The sequence below is a fragment of the Cervus canadensis genome, chromosome 3 (genome assembly GCF_019320065.1).
Source record: "Cervus canadensis isolate Bull #8, Minnesota chromosome 3, ASM1932006v1, whole genome shotgun sequence".
Lineage (NCBI taxonomy): Eukaryota > Metazoa > Chordata > Mammalia > Artiodactyla > Cervidae > Cervus > Cervus canadensis.
The window spans coordinates 66020243-66041960 of record NC_057388.1 but is presented as its reverse complement, the minus strand read 5'-3'; positions in this window follow the sequence as shown (position 1 = coordinate 66041960).

Genomic DNA, 21718 nt, shown 5'->3' with positions numbered 1-21718 from the left:
TATGCTACCAGGTGTTTCTGTAACAACCTATTAAATGTTACTCCTTGCCAACAGTTCTGCGGCTCTGTTAGCCGACTTTTGTGTCTGAACCCCAAGAATCAGTTTATCTCACAAGAGTGTGAACATACATTTCGGTAACATTAAATATCTCTTCATTGTTCGCTGAAGAAACCATTCAGGGAGTAAAGGGCTCGCAAACAACACAACACACAAGAAAACAAAGCCCAGCTGCTTCTGGACCCGGAGCCGACACCGGCCGGGGCGGACAAAGGCACCAGCCCGGGCGGACAAAGGCAGAGAGGAGCTCCCCAGGCGCAGGGCGGGCCTGGCGCATGCGCCGTGCTGGCGGGATCAGGTGGCGCCCGCAACGAGGCTGAAACAGCACCGCCCGACGCAGTCAGCCCGACCCGGGGGTGAGTGCTGTCCTGCTACTCACTAACTGTGTAATTTGGAGCAAGTGCCATAATTTCTCTTAGTCTCAGAATCCACCGGTAGAGTTATTGTGAGACTAAAGAGAAACACGAGCATAGCTTCTTGGTATGTGGTAGATGCTCAATAAATGGTATCCGTTATTACCACACACCTTCACAGCTCTAATCATCATTCCAAATATGTAAGGGACGTCACCGTGCAACATCGCTGTCCCTAGACTGATCATGTAGAAATGAAAATTGAAAGACAGGTTTAAATAATACCCATCCCTCTTTTAGAATTTAGGACGGCTGAAAAGGAAGTTGTCTAAGTGGCTTGCCTCCTCTTGTGCTTCATCTTGCCTGTGTACTCACTGCTCCTTTCTTCTGTTCAGACAGGAAGAGAAATTCAAACCTGTGGGTGTGCTAAAAGAGCACAGGTCTTTAAAAAGCAGCATGAAGTGAATGGAATCACCAAACTGTTCAGCAGCCAAAAAAAAGTCTATATATAGAGCCCGGAACTCAGAGCTACCCACTATTTCATTCTAGCCTTAACATTCTGAATTAATCAGCCCATCTTCAATCCACACTTCAGAGGCAGGCACAGAAGCCAAAGATGATGCTTCCCACATATCATCCACTTTGCAATGTTGTTCAAATATTGATGAGTGTCCAACTCACTGTGTCAATATAAAGATATTTATTATAGGCTACCTCTGAAAGCTAAATTTGACCCCAGGGTGAGGGGTGGGGAGAGGAAGGGTCAAAGACAGATATTTTCTGTACACATTTCCTTTCTGAAGCTATATGGGACAATCAAATAATATCACAGATTATTCATTTTACTTTATTTCCTCCCCAGAAAAGGAAATTTCTGGGATTGTAGAAGTCTATCTACGAATTGATCTAACCTGAAAACAGCAAAAAAAAAAAAACCTAAGAAAATTAAAATACTGTCAGTATATTCCATTGCTTCTCCAGATCCAAAAATACACACACACATTTAGCTAGCCCCCCAAAAAAGAAAGGAAGTAAAAAAAAAACCTTCGCCTATTGCAAAGAAAGGTATTTTCCTGGGAAAATTCTATCTCAGTGAGGATAATGGTCAGGCATTTTCCCTATCTTGCTATTCCTTAAACATGAGCCTGCCAAATACTATCCTTACCCAGTTGCAGTTACTACAAGAATACCACACACACACACACCCCTCCCTGGACAGGTCTAGTCTTAGCTGGATCCTTAATAGAAGGAGTCGTATATCCTACAACCTTCACAGGAAGACTGACAACAAGGACCTGTATTTATGCTTGGTGAGGTTGGCATGGGATAAAAGAGGAAACAGCTAGGTGCAGATGATCTGGTAGGCTCAGAAATACATTTGTAATTAACACAAGATTAAGTGTTAGTAGTTTACATTTGGAGAGGAGGTGGGTGGAGGGCTGAAAGTGATCACAAGAGGTAGAAAAGCTCAGGAAACATAAAACAGCCTGGGAAGCACATGCCCCTTTCAGAAAACCAGCCGGGGTTCAGCCAGCCTCCACCGCATACAGTACTTAAGAACCACAGAGATGTTGCAGCATCTTCCCATGGGCTCTTCGGTTGCCGAGGTAAGTGCCTGGAGTGGTTGTTACCTCAGGGAAATCTACCTAAGTGGGCCCAGGAAGTAAGGCACCACCTCCTGCACCCAGCCCTCAGCTCATCGATCCTTTAGCTGTTAGTTCTGAACCAAGTTGGCCCCTTCAGCCTTTCTGTAAAAAGCCCCTGAAGGTTCTCACAGCACATCCCCAGTAGCCCATCACTTGCCACATCCAGGCTTAGTCCAGGGGCCTTAGGAAGCCCTGGGTTCTCTGGTCAGGACCAGCCTCACTAGACATCTGTCCAAGTGTGATTTTAAGATAGTGTGAGTAGTTTCTTCCCCGACCTTCAGTGCACCTCACTCATCTTCCCAGGCTAAATGGTTCAGAAAGTCTTACCTTTGAATTGCTCTGTCCAAAAGCTTCCTTTAAAAATGCAAATACATTAAGGTAAATTTTTATAAAGCACTTTAGCTAAGTTGGTTCTCTGAAGAAATGAGAAGCTGGGGGGAGAAGGAGGAAGAAAAACTACTTAGGGAAGGGTGATCTAAGTGGGGCACCCAAGGGAGGCTCCAGGCAACCCAGGAGCACAGGGAGCTTTGGGAGCTCAAAGAGTGAATTCGGGTGAAAAGTGATAAATAGGAAATGCAAGTGTCAGAATCAGGGCAGACAGGGGAGGTCACATTTCTCCTCATCTTTCTTTTGTTGTTGTTTAATCACTAAGTGGTGTAAACTTAGTGACTAAAGACTATAGCCTGCCAAGCTCCTCTGTCCATGGGATTTCCCAGCAAAAATATTGGAATACAAAACTACTGCAGTGGGTTGCCATTTCCTTCTCCAGGGGATCTTCCCAACCCAGGGATAGAACCTGCATCAACTGCATTGGCAGGTGGATTCTTTACCACTGAGTCACTCGGAAGCCTGTCTTCCTTATAAGCCTTAGCTAAAGTCCAGAAGAGTGAATGTCGACATTCTAGGAATCAGCGAACTAAAATGGACTGGAATGGGTGAATTTAACTCAGGTGACCATTATATCTACTACTGTGGGCAGGAATCCTTTAGAAAAAATGGAGTAGCCATCATGGTCAACAAGAGTCCAAAATTCAGTACTTGGATGCAATCTCAAAAATGACAGAATGATCTCTCTTTGTTTCCAAGGCAAACCATTCAATATCACGATAATCCAAGCCTATACCCCAACCAGTAATGCTGAAGAAGCTGAACGGTTCTATGAACACCTATAAGACCCTCTAGAACTAACACCCAAAAAAGATGTTCTTTTCATTATAGGGGACTGGAATGCAAAAGTAGGAAGTCAAGAAACACCTGGAGGAACAGGCAAATTTGGCCTTGGAGTACAGAATGAAGCAGGGCAAAGGCTAAGAGAGTTCTGCCAAGAGAACGCACTGGTCATAGCAAACACCCTCTTCCAACAACACAAGAGAAGACTCTACACATGGACATCACCAGATGGTCAACACCAAAATCAGATCAATTATTTTCTTTGCAGCCAAAGATGGAGAAGCTCTATACAGTCAGCAAAAACAAGATCGGGACCTGACTGTGGCTCAGATCATGAACTCCTTATTGCCAAGTTCAGACTTAAATTGAAGAAAGTAGGGAAAACCACTAGACCGTTCAGGTATGACCTAAATCAAATCCATTATGACTATACAGTGGAAGTGAGAAATAGATTTAAGGGACTAGATCTGATAGACAGAGTGCCTGATGAACTATGGATGGAGGTTCGTGACATTGTACAGGAGACAGGGATCAAGACCATCCCCATGGAAAAGAAAGGCAAAATGGTTGTCTGAGGAGGCCTTACAAATAGCTGTGAAAAGAAGAGAAGTGAAAAACAAAGGAGAAAAGGAAAGATACTCCCAGTTGAATGCAGAGTTCCAAAGAATAGCAAGGAGAGATAAGAAAGCCTTCCTCAGCGATCAATGCAAAGAAATAGAGGGAAATAACAGAATGGGAAAGACTAGAGATCTCTTCAAGAAAATTAGAGATACCAAGGGAACATTTCATGCAAAGATGGGTTCGATAAAGGACAGAAATGGTATGGACCAAACAGAAGCAGAAGATATTGAGGAGAGGTGGCAAGAATACACAGAAGAACTGTACAGAAAAGATTTTCACGACCCAGATAATCACAATGGTGTGATTACTCACCTAGAGTCAGACATCCTGGAATGTGAAGTCAAGTGGGCCTTAGAAAGCATCACTACAAACAAAGCTAGTGGAGGTGATGGAATTCCAGTTGAGCTATTTCAAATCCTAAAAGATGATGCTGTGAAAGTGCAGCACTCAATATGCCAGCAAATTTGGAGAACTCAGCAGTGGCCACAGGACTGGAAAAGGTCAGTTTTCATTCCAATCCCTAAAAAAGGCAATGCCAAAGAATGCTCAAACTACTGCACAATTGCACTCATCTCACACACTAGCAAAGTAATGCTCAAAATTCTCCAAGCCAGGCTTAAGCAATACGTGAACCATGAACTTCCAGATGTTCAAGCTGGTTTTAGAAAAGTCAGAGGAACCAGAGATCAAATTGTCAACATCTGCTGGATCATCGAAAAAGCAAGAGAATTCCAGAAAAACATCTATTTCTGCTTTATTGACTATGCTGAAGCCTTTGACTGTGTGGATCACAATAAACTGTGGAAAATTCTGAAAGAGATGGGAATACCAGACCACCTGACCTGCCTCTTGAGAAACCTGTATGCAGGTCAGGAAGCAACTGTTAGAACTGGACATGGAACAACAGACTGGTTCCAAATAGGAAAAGGAGTACGTCAAGGCTGTATATTGTCACCCTGCTTATTTAACTTGTATGCAGAGTACATAATGAGAAACGCTGGGCTGGAAGAAGCACAATCTGGAATCAAGATTGCCAGGAGAAATATCAATAAGCTCAGATATGCAGATGACACCACCCTTATGGCAGAAAGTGAAGAGGAACTAAAAAGCCTCTTGATGAAAGTGAAAGAGGAGGGTGAAAAAGTTGGCTTAAAGCTTAACATTCAGAAAACTAAGATCATGGCATCTGGTCCCATCACCTCATGGGAAATAGATGGGGAGACAGTGGAAACAGTGTCAGACTTTATTTTTTGGGCTCCAAAATCACTGCAGATGGTGATTGCAGCCATGAAATTAAAAGACGTTTACTCCTTGGAAGGAAAGCTACAACCAACGTAGACGGCATACTAAAAGGCAGAGACACTGCTTTGCCAACAAAGGTCCGTCTGGTCAAGGCTATGGTTTTTCCAGTGGTCACGTATGGATGTGAGAGTTGGACTGTGAAGAAAGCTGAGCACTGAAAAATTGATGCTTTTGAACTGTGGTGTTGGAGAAGACACTTGAGAGTCCCTTGGACTGCAAGGAGATCCAACCAGTCCATCCTAAAGGAGATCATTCCTGGGTGTTCATTGGAAGGACTGATGCTGAAGCTGAAACTCCAATACTTTGCCCACCTGATGTGAAGAGTTGACTCGTTAGAAAAGACCCTGATGCTGGGAGGGGGGGTTGGGGGCAGGAGGAGAAGAGGACGACAGAGGATGAGATGGCTGGATGGCATCACCAACTCAATGGACATGGGTTTGAGTAAACTCTGGGAGTTGGTGATGGATACGGAGGCCCGGCATGCTACAATTCATGGGTCGCAAAGAGTCAGACATGACTGAGCGACTGAACTGAACTGAACTGAACTGAAAGTCCAGAAGGTTCTGGGATAGGCTGAGCAAACCTCTAAAAGAGAGTCTCCTTTTTCTCACAAACTGGTCTGTTTGTGGGAAAGCTTTCACTTTTCATAAGTTTTATTGGAATATAGTCTCATTTTTTTACATATTGTCTATGGTGGTTTTCTGTTCTCAAAACCTAAAACATTTACTATCTAGCCCTTTAAAGGGTTTTGGATCCCTGATCTATTTCGCGTTGATCTCTGTCGTGCTTCAGGGCATGAGCTCTGTGGCCAGTGGTCCAGGTGGATGCACTGGCACTGATTAACTTCTCAGGTAAGTCATTTACTTTCCATAGGTGAAAAATGGGGACCAGTTCTTGTAGAGTGAGGGTAAGAACTAAACTAAGTGCTTAGCTCAGGGTCTGGTGTATAGTAAAAAGTCAATAAATGTTAGCTATTTTTGTTTTAATGTGATTAGACAGTGGCACATTATAGTATTCTTCCCTGACCTCCCTGACCTCCATTTCAGGTTAGAATACATCTTGTTCTGGAACAAGACTCTGGAAAGTCATCCAATTCGATATAGCACCACTATCAAAAGATTTCAGGAAAAGCGATTGACTAGCAGGAGTTGACAATCGTTTTGCACCAACAACTAGCCCCTAGAAATTCAACCTTCTACTTATTTCCCATGACTTAAGTAAAAGCAAGTAAATCACCCTGTAACCACTTTAACAGACAAAGTTAAGACAGAGAAGTAATATGACTCACGATAATTCTAACAAAGTTATAGCAACTCAGGCAACATGAGCTGAAGTGAATCATTGTGTAAAGAACTCTCTCCTTTTGGCAAAAGCAACCAGCTGAAAGTTAGGGACCTCGGGGTAGAAGCTCATTGCTTCAATTCAAGAATTTCCAGTTTCTTAAGATGCTCATTAGTGTCATTTGAGGCATATATGAAGGATTAAATTAAAGAACAAACATTGGAAGGAACATTGAGAGTTCTTGCAGGTAACAAGGAAGCAGGAGAATTGTTGAGGGGTTGAAACCAAGAGTCAGCCCCTGATGCAGGCAGCTGGGTTACACTGCCGTCGCCAGATGCTGACCTCGTTAAGAACCACCAAACACAGCAATGGAAATGAAATGGCCTTAAGTTTCTAGGATTCTAAGCTTTGGGTTAAAACAGGAGAGCATGGGACAGAATTCCAAGGACTTGGGTCAGTTAACCAGTTTGTGAATTCTTCCAAGAAACGTGTTTAGCCTTCTGCCGAGTATTTTGTATATATTATTATATTTAACCCATGCAGTCCATGCAGGTGGGCTTCTCAGCTGGCACTAGTGGTAGAGAACCCACCTGCCACTGAAGGTAGACCTAAGAGATGCGCGTTCGATCCCTGGGTCGGGAAGGTTCCCCTAAAGGAGGGCATGGCAACCCACTCCAGTATTCTTGCCTGGAGAATCCCATGGGCAGAGGAGCCTGGCAGGCCGCGGTCCATAGAGTCTCACAGAGTCAGACATGACTGAAACGACTTTAGCACATATACCGGCAATCCATTCAGGTAGGCTTTCTTAGCTACATTTTACAGATGAAGAAACTGAAGATTAGGAAAATCAAACAGTTTTCTAAAAATCACACCCCTAGGAAGCAACAAAACTGGAAATTTTTTAATTTAAACTTTTCAACTTAACAATACATGCATGGGTAACTATAAGGTGTACAGTGAAAAATAATCAAATCTCCTGTCCTTTCCTCCCCCAGTGGAGGAAAATGCTACTGCTTAGTTTCTTTGCGATTCATCCAATGAAATTTCAAGCATTAACGAACATGTGAGCACAGGATCTCTCACTCATACAGGGTAGGAGAGTAAATTCACTGCCCTATAGCTTGCTTCCCCCATGTTTTTTAGAGAACTTTCTATGTACAGCTGAAACTTGAACCAGGCTACCCAGAACCCAAATCTGTTCTGATGACCATTTCGCCACATTGCCTCTGGGCACCAGTTAGGAGGGTAAGCTAAGGCCTGTGTGCCAGCCTCAGTGTCTGGACTTGTAGGAGGAAATGCTCATTGAGCATTTGTGTTTCTAGGGCATGGTGGTAATTAAAAAAAAAAAAGAGCAAGACCTACTCTTTTCATCCATGCATTTGAAGTTAAGAAGTATATAGCTGCTTTCAATCACATAAGCAGGGAGTTACCCAGCACAGACAGAAAGTGTCATTGAGGTTCAAATGGAGAAATCTTGGAAGGTAAGAACCATTCCGAAAGAAAGGGAGGAAGCACTGTAGGAGAAGGAATGGCATGTGGAAAGGGAAGGCCAGTGTCTGGAAGGCCCCCAGGGAAGGTATAGTCAGGTCAAGTAGAACCGGCTTTTCAGCCTTGGTGTGACCCCGCACTGTTGGTTGTGGGATATACTGTAAATACTATGTTATTAAGAGTGGAAAGATTCCCAGCTTTGTCTGCACTTTGAAAATACTAAACTGGCTCCCAACTGCAGTGAATTTTCAAAGGGTTGATGTCCTGCCCCCAGGACAGTTGAGGAGAGTAGAAATCATCTGAGAAGATTTTCAACTATTTTTCCTAAGACTGAGAACCCCTGCCTTGCCATAGATATTCTGAAAGTGCATTGCAGGAGTGGCATACTTTAAAAGGATTTCTGCATCTAGCTCAGAGAAGCCTAACCCAGTGTCACCCTGCTTCATAAGCAGCGTGGCATGCTTCCTTGAATGCAAGCAAGAAACTGCATCGCCTATAATCTGTAGATGATTTGGGGAGATTGTGGACCCCAAAATAATTTGCAAATAATGAAGGTTAGAGCTGCAGCTTCCATCAGATTCTCAACAGAGATTCTAGGTCTGCCTGGATTTTGCTCCTAAAGACCATCTATTTGATGAAATAGAATAGAAAATGTCAAAGGGCTCTCTGCTCAATGCTATGTGGCAGCCTGGATGAGAGGGGTGTTTGGGGGAGAATACATACATGTCCACCTGAAACTATCACAACATTGTTAATCAGCCATACTCCAATAAAAAATAAACAGTTATTTTTAAAAAGATAGACACTGGAAAAAAAAGAAAATATCAAAGGGCAAAGATATGATGGATATATTTACCTGTTCACTGGGCATATTTATACAGGTGTATGTTTGTGTGGGGGCTTCCCAGGTAGCGTTAGTGGTAAAGAATGTGCCTGTCAATGCATGAGACATGAGACACGGGTTCAATTGCTGGGTCTAGAATATCCCCTGGAGAAGCAAACGGCTACCCACTCCAGTATTCTTGCCTGGAGAACGCCATGAACAGAGCAGCCTGGTGGGCTCCACTGGGTTGCCAAGAGTCAGACTTGACTAAAGCGACTTAGCATGCATGCATGTTTGTATGAGCCCTGAGTTTCCATATAAAGTGGGTTTCTCATATTGAGTCATGATACAAAATCTAGAATCTGCTCTAGAAACTGCTACTTTCCAGAATGCAGCAACCTATTCCTGAGAAATCCAAGCACCCAAATCACGCCCAGGTTGCAGATCTCACCTTCAAAGGAAGTTTAACCTCCTTAAGGGAGCCATGCATCATGAAGGCCAAACATAGAAGGAAAAGGCCCACTGGTGACTAAGACCACTGAGGGAGTGCATGGGGACACCATACTTGAGGACTGGGTGACAGAGAGTTGGCATCTAACAAGGCAGCATTGGTAATCCAGGTCATCTGACAAGCCAGAACTGAATGGGGCCCTCGTCCACATCTAACTTCTGTGCGGCTACAGTTGGTTTGAACTGGATATGGGTGAACCAGACTCCATGGACTGTCAACTTTAATGTGCAGGGGAGTCACCTGGGTGCTTGTCAAATGCACGGGTTCCTGAGCCCTGTCTCCAGAAACTCTGACTCAGACAGGGAAGGGAGAGAGGGAGGTGGTAGAGTTCATGGCCCACCCATACCTGGAAGCCACTGGACAAACAAAGCATTCCTTTTCCATGATGGCAATTAGAGCAATTGCCTTTTGTCGGTAAGTATGCATTAAACAACGGTAAGGAAGTAGGAGGGTGCTGGGCGCTGAGAGTTTTTTAAAAATATGTCACAGGGCTTTGTGTTAAAGAGCATGTAAGTGAATTGTGTGTGTGTGTGTGTGCGTGTGTGTGTGTATGTGTGTGTGAGGGCCACTATCTGCCTGAAAACATCTGACTTAAACCATAGTTCATTCTTTTGACAGATCAAGATTAGAAAGACTTTAGAATTCATTTTACATAGAGGAACTAAAGGTCAGGGTCAGATATAGCAAATTATTTGTTCATGGCCACATGGGTGGAGCCTAGACTTGAACTCAAATCCTCTATGATGAATATATTTGACCTACACTGTTCATTCCAGGTGTGAATAGCTGGCTGGCCACATATGTAAAAATAAACAAAGCTAAGACTGGCACTGACAACAGTACAGTGTGTACTTGGAGCACTGTAGGTGCTCCATAAATATTTGTCAAGTGCATTACTGTCTTCTTTAAAAGATACGGATCGGGATGGGGAATACGTGTAAATCTATGGCTGATTCATATCAATGTATGACAAAACCCACTGAAATGTTGTGAAGTAATTAGCCTCCAACTAATAAAAAAAAAATAAAAATAAAAAATAAATAAATAAATAAATAAATAAAAATAAAAGATACGCAATGTTGGGTCAGATGGCCATTGAAAGGCCCAAGTCTAGCACCTAATGGCATCTTGGTAATACACGGCTGGCAATCAAATAATCAGTATTGATCCCTTATTCATGTGTCCAGAAAAATAATAACTAACACTTACCGAACACTTTCTAGGTGCTGGGCACTTGCTTTGCATACGTTAATTTAATTATTACAACAGTCCTGTGAGGCAGGAACTGTCATTATCACCATTTTACAGAGGAGGAAAACTGAGGCACAGAGAGGTGAATTAACACAGGTCCTTCACTGAACTTGTAATAAAACTTTGAGAATAAATAACTTCTTTTATGGCTATTGGGTGGATTTCTTAGTGCAATAGGAATTTAGGATTATTAGGGTAATAGGAGTTAGTCCTTAGGCAAAATCAATTATAAGCTGTAGAGCTGGAGGAAAACTCAGAGTGGAGGTGAGATTTGAGGTGCATCTTAAAATTCAGACAAGGTTGAGAGATGGGAGAAGGGAGCATAAAGAGCAAAGGGAACAGCATAAAAGAAGGAACCAGGGTACAGAGGGAATGGTCAATGTGTGTTCCTGCCTGGGATGGAGTCTGTACATCAGGATTAGTGAGAAGCTTGGATAATAGCAGGTGGAGCCAGGTTTAAAGGACTTACACCAGGGGAAGGAGTTTGGCTGATTACTTAAGAAGTCTGTTTTCCTGAGTAGGAACTAGCCCAGCAAGGGCTGGCTATAAAGGACATTAGCTTGGCGACAGTCTGTCAGAAGAATGTAGGAGAGCAGCAGCTTGAATGCCGGGAGGTCAAGATGGCAGAGGCTGCATTAAGCCAGGCCTGGAGGCAGTAGAAATGGGGAAAAGAGGACGCATCTGTGAGACCATGTTATTAAAAAGTGAGTAACCGTGCTGAGTCTTCCCTTCGGCCAGGCTCTGTGCTAAGAACCTGTGAGTTCATCTTGTGGCACCATCACAGCAGCCCTGGCAGGGGGTGTTATTGTCCCCATCAAAGGAAGAGAAAACCAAGGTCCTGACTCCAGAGCTTGTGCGCATAGCGACACGAACAGGCTCTGGCAACAAACACATGCCTCAATTTCTTAGCAAGGATGATGGCTTTAATGGGTTCAAAGCTGTTGAGGGCAGGGAGGCTCTTGGAGGTGATCCATTCTGTTTGGGGTTAGTTGGGTCTGAGCTTACAGTGATTTTGTGCAGGCAGTTTAAAACACCAGGTGAAGACCAGAGCTCATCTCTGAGCTTGGAGGCCAGCTGAAAGATGGTGACTGTCCTAGGAGGGAGCCTGACAGCCTTTCTAGACCATGCTTAACCTTTGCATCCAAAAAGCTCATCTAATCTATATGACAGTCCTAGAAGTGAGTGTTGCTTAGTCCCCCTGGAAGTCCACCCTGAGACTTGAGAAGCCGGCCAGCAGAGATGTTGGCTTAGACCCAGGTCAAGCACTTCCTGTTCCAGAAGCTGCTGGCTCAACTAGAAATCAGCAACCCCTTCTCATGGAGCTGCTCCCTTCTGGGGCTTTTCACTGCAGGCTACTGATTAAAAGGAGGCGAAAAAACAAGAGTAGACAAAAGCACACCTTTTCTGATCCTGATATAGTCAAGAGAAAGTCTTATGAAAGCGACATAGCTCAGTACACTGTATGTGTAAGTTTTATTGAACATTCTCATTCCATGATTACACAACAGCTCTTTAAAAACGGAGACAGCATAAACAGTGACAGATCTGTCGCCAGGTTGCAAGTATTACCCCTTCTGGGCCTTTGGATCAACTGGAAAATAAGTCTGCCAATCTACCAGCAGATGGCTCTGTTTTTCCTGAAAGACTAGCTCTCCCTTCTCAGCCACTGCACTTCAGAAGCAATGAAAGAAAAACCCGTTTTCAGTTTGTCCCCAGAGATCCCAACACACTTTTGTCTAAAAGCAGAGAAATTCCCTTCCTTTTTAATTTTTAAATAAGAAATACAGTGAGTTAGGGTCTATGTGTCCTACAAACCAGCATTCAAGTCTCATACACCCATTTCTAGTAAATCTTATGAAACCAGGCTTATACTAGGATATGCTATCCTCAACTTTAGTTCTCACCATAAATCCTGCTGCTGCTGCTGCTGCTGCTAAGCCACGTCAGTCGTGTCCGACTCTGTGTGACCCCATAGATGGTAGCCCACCAGGCTCCCATCCCTGGATCTCTCCAGGCAAGAATACTGGAGTGGGTTGCCATTTCCTTCTCCAGTGCATGAAAGTGAAAAGTGAAAGTGAAGTCGCTCAGTCGTACCCGACTCTTCGCGACCCCGTGGACTGTAGCCTACCAGACTCCTCCGTCCACGGGATTTCCCAGGCAAGATTACTGGAGTGGGTTGCCATTGCCTTTTCCGACCATATATCCTACTCATTGGCAAATTTTGCTACAGCTGGCAGAAGTAGCTTAAGGAACATAGAGTCATGCAAAAGATAAAAGTTGAAATTCTAGGCGCTCAAAGCAGAAGTTTCTGAATGGACCACCTTTTGTTAATACTTTAAAAAGCCCAGCTTGAGTAGAGATGGAACACACTCTTCTGAAATTCTCTGTAAGTAGAAGAGCTGCCGGAAAAGAATTGAACCTTATGATGGAAGTAATCTTTTTTTAAAATATTCCCAAAGTGCAATTCAGAGGTTCTATTACTTCCTTCCTGCTATGCCTTTCCCCCCTCAAGAAATCTGAATTTTAAAATTAAGTAAAAATAATAATATTTGCTGAGGTTTTTCTCTCTATAGGGGTCCCAGGTTTAATATATCCATGAGAAACGGCTTCCCCTGTATCAAAGCAGGCCAGTCCTGCTGGACCTCTTTTCAGTAAACAGGACCCTCATGAGACAGAAAAACTTCATCCAGAACCTCCGAATGTCAAGTGCCAAATACACAAAACCTGCCCCAGGCAAACTGTCCCCTTCAAGATTCAGGTTTCTATGGTGACACCTTCTTACATCCTGACCACTAAGCCAAACTCATCACTTAAAAACACATGTCTACATAAAAAGGAGCAGATTAGGGTCAGTACCCAAATGGAAATAAAGCCTCAAGGACTTCCAATAATTATTCAGAAGATCTCAAAATTCCACTTAAAATTCTAACTTAATTCAATGAGTCAACTTATATTGAAAAACACATTTTTAAAATGAAAGGCACATCAGCCCACACACAGCTCTCTTTTTGCAGCAGGATCTTGGCCCAGCCTCTCAGTACTTACCTCTCCAGGAGGCAGAAGGGAGAGTCATCCTTGGATGCGGCATTGATCCGATTAGCCTATGCTAAGCAGCCTAAATTTCACTTTTTCACAATTTACCATTCTCCTTTGTAAAAAGGAGATGCAGAACACCCTCTTTCTAGCTCAAACTGTACTAATGAGCGACCAGAATTTACAGCCATGTTGGATGATAGGGCCAACTGTGCATTAGGTATTTCCTTTCACTGGAAATAACAATGAGAATGTGTCAATCAGCTGGTAATATGCCACCAATGGCATCTCACTATCACCTCCCCTTTTTTTATTTTTAGCTGTTATGTGACAGGTGAATACCATCCATCTGTTTCAAATGCTGCTCCCCTTATTGAAGCTTTTAGGGGAATTGAGAGCTGGTAAAAGGTGCTAGCAATAGAGAGGGCCACACTCACACCAGAGAGCTGGTCACAATGTCAGGACAGGCCTAAGAAGACTTGGCCCCGTAGACCCTCCTGGACTCTTGGAGGAAGTGGGCTGGAGGGCCTTCTAGCTCTATAGCTGTTGTACAAAAGGAACAATTTTCTCCGTAGAAATCATCACTCGTGGCCAAAGTGGGAGGGGGGGCTGAAGACTCGCCATGGAGGATCCCCGGGGAAGGCTGTGAAGTTGTGGTCCTGGGGGACAGGCAGGTCCCCTTAGAGCCTGACTCTGTAACCTGTAACTGTGCGGCCTTCAACAAGGCACTTAAGCCCTTCAGGCTCAGTTTCTTCATTTGTAAAATGGGAATAACAAAATCCATCTTGCAAGTATAACAGGAACACTGTTCTGCAGATAGTAAATGGATACATTTTTTAGTAAACATTTTAATGAAGTATAATGTACATAGAAAAGTTGCACAAATTATAAATGCAGTGAATTTTTTCAAATCACCACCTTTTTATAAAGAAATTTATTATTTTTTTTCCATTTATTTTTATTCATTGGAGGCTAATTACTTTACAATATTGTAGTGGTTTTTGCCATACATTGACATGAATCAGCCATGGATTTACATGTGTTCCCCATCCCGATCCCCCCTCCTGCCTCCCTCTCCATCGCAACCTATATGCCCATCAGTAGACGAATGGATAAAGAAGCTCTTGTACATATACACTATGGAATATTACTCAGCCATTAAAAAGAATTCATTTGAATCAGTTCTAATGAGATAGATGAAACTGGAGCCCATTATACAGAGTGAAGTAAGCCAGAAAGATAAAGACCAATACAGTATACTAACACATATATATGGAATTTTAAAAAATGGTAACGATAACCCTATATGCAAAACAGAAAAAGAGACACAGATGTACAGAAATTTATTTTTTATGCAAGTTTTTAAAAACTCATTCACCACTTCGTCTGAATTCTTTTTTTGTTAATATTTATTTATTTAGCTGCACCGAGTCAGTTGCAGCATGCAGGATCTTCTGATCTCTGTTGTGACATGCAGGTTCTGTTTTAGTTGAGGCGTGTGGGATCTAGTTCCCTGAACAGGGTACAAACCTGGGCCCCCCTGCATTGGGAACTCAGAGTCTTAGCCACTGGACCACCAAGGAGGTCCCTTCACGCAATTTTAAAGGTTGCTTTCCATTTATAGTCATTACAAAATAGTAGCTGTATTCCCCTTGTACAATACGTTCCCCTCAAGTACAATACGTTCTTGAGCCTGTCTTAACACTCAATGTTTTGTATTCTCCACTCCCACACATACTGGTAACCACTGGTTTGTTCTCTATATCTGTGAGTCTGCTTCTTTTTTTGTTTTTTTCACTAGTTTGTTGTATTTTTTAAGATTCTACATATAAGCAATATCATACTGTATTTGTCTTTCTCTGACTTATTTCACTTAGCATAATGCCCTCCAAGTCCATCCATGTCACTGCAGGTGGCAAAATTTCATTCTTCTTTATGGCCAAGTGGTATTCCATTGCATATACATATACCACATCTTTATTCATTCATCTGTTGACAGACACTTAGGTTGTTTCCATATTTTGGCTATTATAAATAATGCCACTGTGAACTTTGGGGTACATGCATCTTTAAGAATTAGAGTTTTTGTTTTGTTCAGATATATTCTCTCAAGTTTGATTGCTGGGTCATATGGTAATTCTACATTTAGTTTCTTGAGAAACCTTCATACTGTTTTTCACAGTGACTGTGCCAATTAACAGTCCTACCAGTCATGTATAAGGGGAATAACCACTATCTTGACAATAACGCCGTGGACTAACTTTGCCTGATAAAAATGGAATCATACAGTATTAGCCCACTTTGTGAACCCAGCTAGTCAGAAAATCAAACCAAGAAACCAAAGCATTTAATTTGCTGAGCTGTGTACTGGAGCAGAATGAGTTACTTGGCACTTTTCGGTTACCCAAAGACAGAGCTGGACTCAGCAGACAAGGCATCATGCCTCACTAGAGGTTCCTCTGTAAGCAATGGAATCTTGCACCACCTCACTTTTCTTCTCCATCAAATGGAGCCAACAGGGGTGTTATAAGACATAATTGCTGTTTATAGAAAACCTCAGCGTGTTAGATGAAAGGTACTAGAGGTGGGTAAAGCTTGTCCAAGACAAGCTAACGCTTTGATTAGTGGAGACCAAGGAAGAAAAATATACCCCATGTCATCTGAGAATTATCCTGCCTGCCAGGAGAAGCAAAGTTTCACTTTACAGAGGACTTGGGGGTGTTTTTGTTCTCATTTGAATAGGGTTTACAATCCTTGAATTTCACTCCAGGTCTGGGGTTAGAGGAAGTCCTCAAACACAAAGGGAAATCCAACTCATTAGAAGCATAAGGCATTCAAATCATTCCTTCTGCGTAGCCAAGCGCAGAGTGAGTGCTCAGTAAATATTTACTACATGGCCCAATAAATTACTTTATTTACTCAAATCTGTCCTGACGTCCATGAAACAGGTCCCAAGGACCAGGTTGGCATAACAGTTTCAAATCACGAAAAGATGAAGAATCCTATGAAATTACATGACTGTTTTGAGTTATAGAAAATGTTCATGCTCCATTAGGAATAATTTAGAGAGCCATATTCATATTCCTTCAGGCTGAAGACAGCATGTAAGCAACAGCAAGCTGATGCATGGTTCAAATGTCGTTTGCATCTAGAGAGACACTAACTACTGTGACAGATGTTTAAACAAATGCATCCAAACTTACACAGCTTCATGAGTGCAAACCTGAGAAGTCTGCCCTCTAAGGTTCCTATTTAGAACTTTATACAGAGCTTGAGGCCTAGTCTCTTTAATATGTTACTGTGGCAAATCTTCATATTTGGAAGGTAACTTTGATTCTTTTACAGAGGTCAAAAGCATTAGGAACAGAGAGGTGATTGAGTATTCTAGGTTAAAGCCAAAGGGGGGATGTGATGGTGATATAGTGAGACTTAGAATTTTCTAACATAGTTGATAAACTGGCCCTGAAGCCAATCCAAAGAAGCAGGTCCAGAAATGGTCTTTGAGAGGTTGATTTGATCAGTCTCCTCACTCCCAGACTGGGGACAAAGCCAGAACAAAGAACACATCATAAGCATCATTACTCTGGGAATATATGCCCAGGAGTGAGAATGCTGGCTCATATGGCAACTCTATTTTTAGATTTTTGAGGAACCTCCATACTGTTTTCCATAGCAGCCGTACCAATTTACAATCCCACCAACATTATAAGATGGTTCCCTTTTCTCTACACCTTCTCCAGTATTTGTTATTTGTAGACTTTTTAATAATGGCCATCTGACTGGTGTGAGGTAATACCTCACTGTAATTTAGATTTGCATTTTTCTAATAATTAGTGTTTTGAACACCTTTTTGTGTGCCTATGGGCCACCCATGTGTCATCTTTTTTTTTTTTTGCATTAATTATGAGTGTATTTTATTTTTTAAATTGAAGTATAGTTGATTTACAATATTAATTTCAGGTATACAGCATAGTAATTCAGTATTTTCACAGATTATATTTCTTTACCACTGAAGATCAAGGTCAGTGGAGCATCTCCTTGATTGATTGTCCCAATAAACAGTTTTTCTGGAAAAAAAAAGTTATTACAAGATAATGGCTATAATCCCCTATGTCATGTGTCTTCATTGGAGAAATGTCTATTTAGTTCTTCTACTCATTTTTCTTTAAATTTTTTTATTATTTTTTTATTTTTTTTAATTTTTTTTTTTAATACTCATTTTTCAATTGGGTCGTTTGCTTTTTTGGTATTGAGCTGTATGAGCTATTTGTGTATTTTGGAAATTAAGCCCTTGTTGGTCACATCATCTGCAAATATTTTCTCCCATTCTGTAGGTTGTCTTTTCATTTTGTTTATGATTTCCTTTGCTGTGCAAAAGCTTGTAAGTTTGTAGGTCCCATTTGTTAATTTTTGTTTTTATTTCTATTTGCCTTGGGAGACTGACCTAAGAAAACATTGGCTTGTGTCAGAAAATGTTTTACTATGATCTCTTCTGGGAGTTTTATGGTACAAACAGGATTTTTAATTAATGAAATAAAATAGATCAAAACAAGCAGAAAATATTAGAGGACATTGCACACGGCAAGGAAGTATGTGTAAAGCATGTTGCAATTACATATGTATGTCCTTGTGTCCGTGTGCGTGCGTTCTGTCTCTGCAGTCGTGTCCACCTCTGTGCGACCCAATGGACTGCAACCCACCAGGCTTCTCTGCCCATGGGACTCTCCAGGCAAGATTACTGGAATGGGTTGCCATGCCATCCTCTAGGGGATCTTCCCAATCCAGGAATAGAACCCACGCCTCTTAAGTCTCCTGCCTTGGCAGGCAGGTTCTTTACCACTAATACCACCTGGGAAGTCCATGCCCATGTGTACTGGGTCTCATTGTTAAATTTATTGTTTGGTGTGGGTTTAAGGCAAACATTTAAACCAACAGATTAGATCATCTCCTAGTTTCCTGCTGGCTCTAGAATTTTGCAGTCCTAAAGAAGTCATTTTTGTAAACCATTTTTCTCTTTTATTATTGTAAAAGATCCTAGAATAAAAGTTACTGTTGCCCTACTTATAGCCCCCAGCACAAGGCCTTACAGTTAGTTCAGTCCCATTAAGTGTTTCTTATATTCCAACACACCCTCAAGAACACACTCCAACATTGGTGCCATCATTGGTGCCATCTTTTAGCGCCAACAAAAGCGAAAGTCCCAGATCTGAGTGACGGTCCCAACCAGCAGGAAAACATCCTCTTGAATATCATTGCCTTTCAGCTTGAGGGAATTCCAAGAGCTCAGTAAGTGCCACAATCATGCTGACTGCAGCCTCTCAGATGTAAACATTGACAATGGGATACAGTCCTGGTTTTAGGAACAATCTGATTTGGTTTCTAGAGAGATGAGCACTCTAGTGCTAAAGAGAAAAGAATAGGAGAGGAAAAAGGGAACAGATACATTCCAGAATTAAAAACAGGCGCACACTAACTACATATCAGCAATGACTTCTAGGAGCATGAAACATGACAGGTCCTGGGAAACCGCTAAGGAAAAACAGGTATAATGTTATGGATTGTTGCTTTGCAAAAGCAGGATATAGAAAGCATGAAAGTTAGCAACTTTTACGTCAGAAATCACAACCAGGGAACCCTTTTGCCACAATTGTGGAACTCTAATGCCCCCCTCTACAAAAAAAAAAAAAAGAAGAAGAAGAAAAAAGCTGTGCCAGAATTTTTATATAATCAAGGCTTCAAGTAAAAATTTTAGCATCCCACAAAATAAATGTCATTTCCTCATAAATTCTTTCCTCAGATAATTCTGATATTAGCTGATAAGATGGAAACAAAGAAGGTCCAATCTTTCAAAAATTAGGAAGTGATATTTCTTTTCCAAAATATAAGAGTGGATCAGAAATGAAAACAGCATTCACTCTGAAGTCTAAACGTGGGCTACGACTGGTCACAGGACAGGCTCGTCCCCAGATGAGGCACCCGAGACCCTGGGGCCACACCCCACACGGGGGTGAGCAGTAAGGGCAGTGAAGTAAGACTGCTGGGAGTGTGGGAGGGACGTGGAGAGACACGGGCTCAGGGCCGCAGGCAGATGGACTGTGCTAGTCAGGGCTTGCCCTGTCCACAGCAGGTCACACTGACAGGACTCACATGCCCAGGATGGGTTAGCAGCCAGGTCTCTCAGGAAGGCTGGGATCGCCACAGCCAACTGGCCACTCTGCTTCTACTGTCTGTTGTTTTTATTATGTTCCTCAACTCTACTTCCCTGGTGGCTCAGGTGGAAAAGCGCCAGCCTACAATCCGGGAGACCTGGGTTCAATCCCAGGTCGATTCCCAGACCTGAGTCGGGAAGACCCCCTGGAGAAGGAAAGGGAAACCCACTCCAGTACTCTTGCCTGGAAAATCCCATGGACAGAGGAGTGTGGTAGGCTACCGTCCATGGGGTCACAAAGAGTCAGACACGACTGGACTGAGCGACTTCACTTTCTTTCTTTCAACTCTAGATATAAATTAAACAACTTCAAAATTAATCCCCCAAATTTACAAAACTGGCACCTAATTTCCTCATGGTCTGTGATGACACTAGACTCCAAATTCCCAAGGAAAGAACCAGCTTGTCTCCAAAATATACCTCCAGCCCAACCCGGATGGCTGCCCTTGATTCACTTACCGCGTGGGCCGTGGCTGATGAGGGAGGCGCGCCCGGGGACTGGCGTGGCTGCTTAGCCAACAGGACTCAGGGCAGGTAAGCGCCACAAACCTGGTGACTCCAGAAGCCTCGGGAAGTTGGATCCCAGGGGAACAAAGAGGCAAATGCCAGCATGGATTCTGACTCAGGGGAACAATACAGGTAGCCAGCGAGTAAAACCAGGGCACCAGAGGGAGGCTTAATTACAGGAAAAAGATAGCAGTTGCCCAGTGTGGGGCATACAGTGAGGGGAGGACAGGGGACACAGTTGTACAATCGCCTCTTGCAGAGAGACCCAGCCCCAGAGCCCTACGCAGTGTAGCAAATCAATAAAGACTGACTCAGCAGCGTATTTAGCTAAAACAGATCTGCCCTCCCACATCAGAATCACGTGGGAGCATGTTTAAAATGCAGATATCAGGCTCCGAAGAACCCAGAAGGAATCCTGAGCTCCAGGGCTGGACCCAGGAATCTGTACCCCGCTGTGGGCTGCAGTGCTGCAGATGTGGGCCATCTGGATCCGCTCAAGAAACTGCTGCATCCTGAATCCTGTTTACCAGGAACTTCAGGTTAAAAGTAATTCTTCTCTGGTTGAACAAAATAGAAGCACTGATGGGCTTCACATAAAGGCGTCTGATGTGACTGGTCCACTGTTCAGGGGGATGTGGTCCAGGGTGGAGGTTCTCTCACTCTACGTGCACCCTGGACCGGCTTTCCCAGACTCTGTCTTACACACAGGCCCCAGCTGCAGGGCGGGCAGTCCTAGTTTCTGCCCTAATCCCAAGAGCAGGATCTCAGCCCCACCCTCTACCCACGGCCACTGATAATTAGGTCATCCTTTCGAGACCTGATGTCGTGGGCCCAGTCAGCCCAGTTCCTAATTGTTCTCAACCCAGAGGGTCAGAAGTGAGCCCTGTGGGTCCACAGACCTCTACGTCCCAGCATCTTACCCGCCTCACCATAACGACCCAGACCACAGAAATGGCTATTGCCTTCTGTTCCCTTACTAGTTTCTTTTTCTCATTGAGACCCAAATATTTATTGAGAACCCACTGTATACCAGGCACTGAGTAAGTAACCAAAGGGAAAGAGTTCTAAATTCCCTAGAGTCTTCAGTTCTCCAAAAGAGTATAAGTTGTGATTTGTTCTTTTTTTTTTCTCCAATTTTCTATCTTCATTTTGATGATAATCTTTTTTAAATTGATATTCTCCCATATAATTCAGAGCTCATATTTATATTTGAAAACATAATCTAATCAAGTGAATGCCCAATGATGCCATGTTATGATGAACAATGAAGGATCCAAAATAATTTAAATAATCTAAGTAGTTGGAATGCCAAGTGTTTTGGTGTCCAAACTGAAAGAAACCTTGGAGTAGGCAGAACTACATTCTCATTCTGTTTGCAGAGTCTGTGTTGCACCTGGCAGCTTGTAAAAGTTCATTTATTGTGAACATAGCAGTAAATGAACAATGAAGAACTTTTCTGTTCCTCAC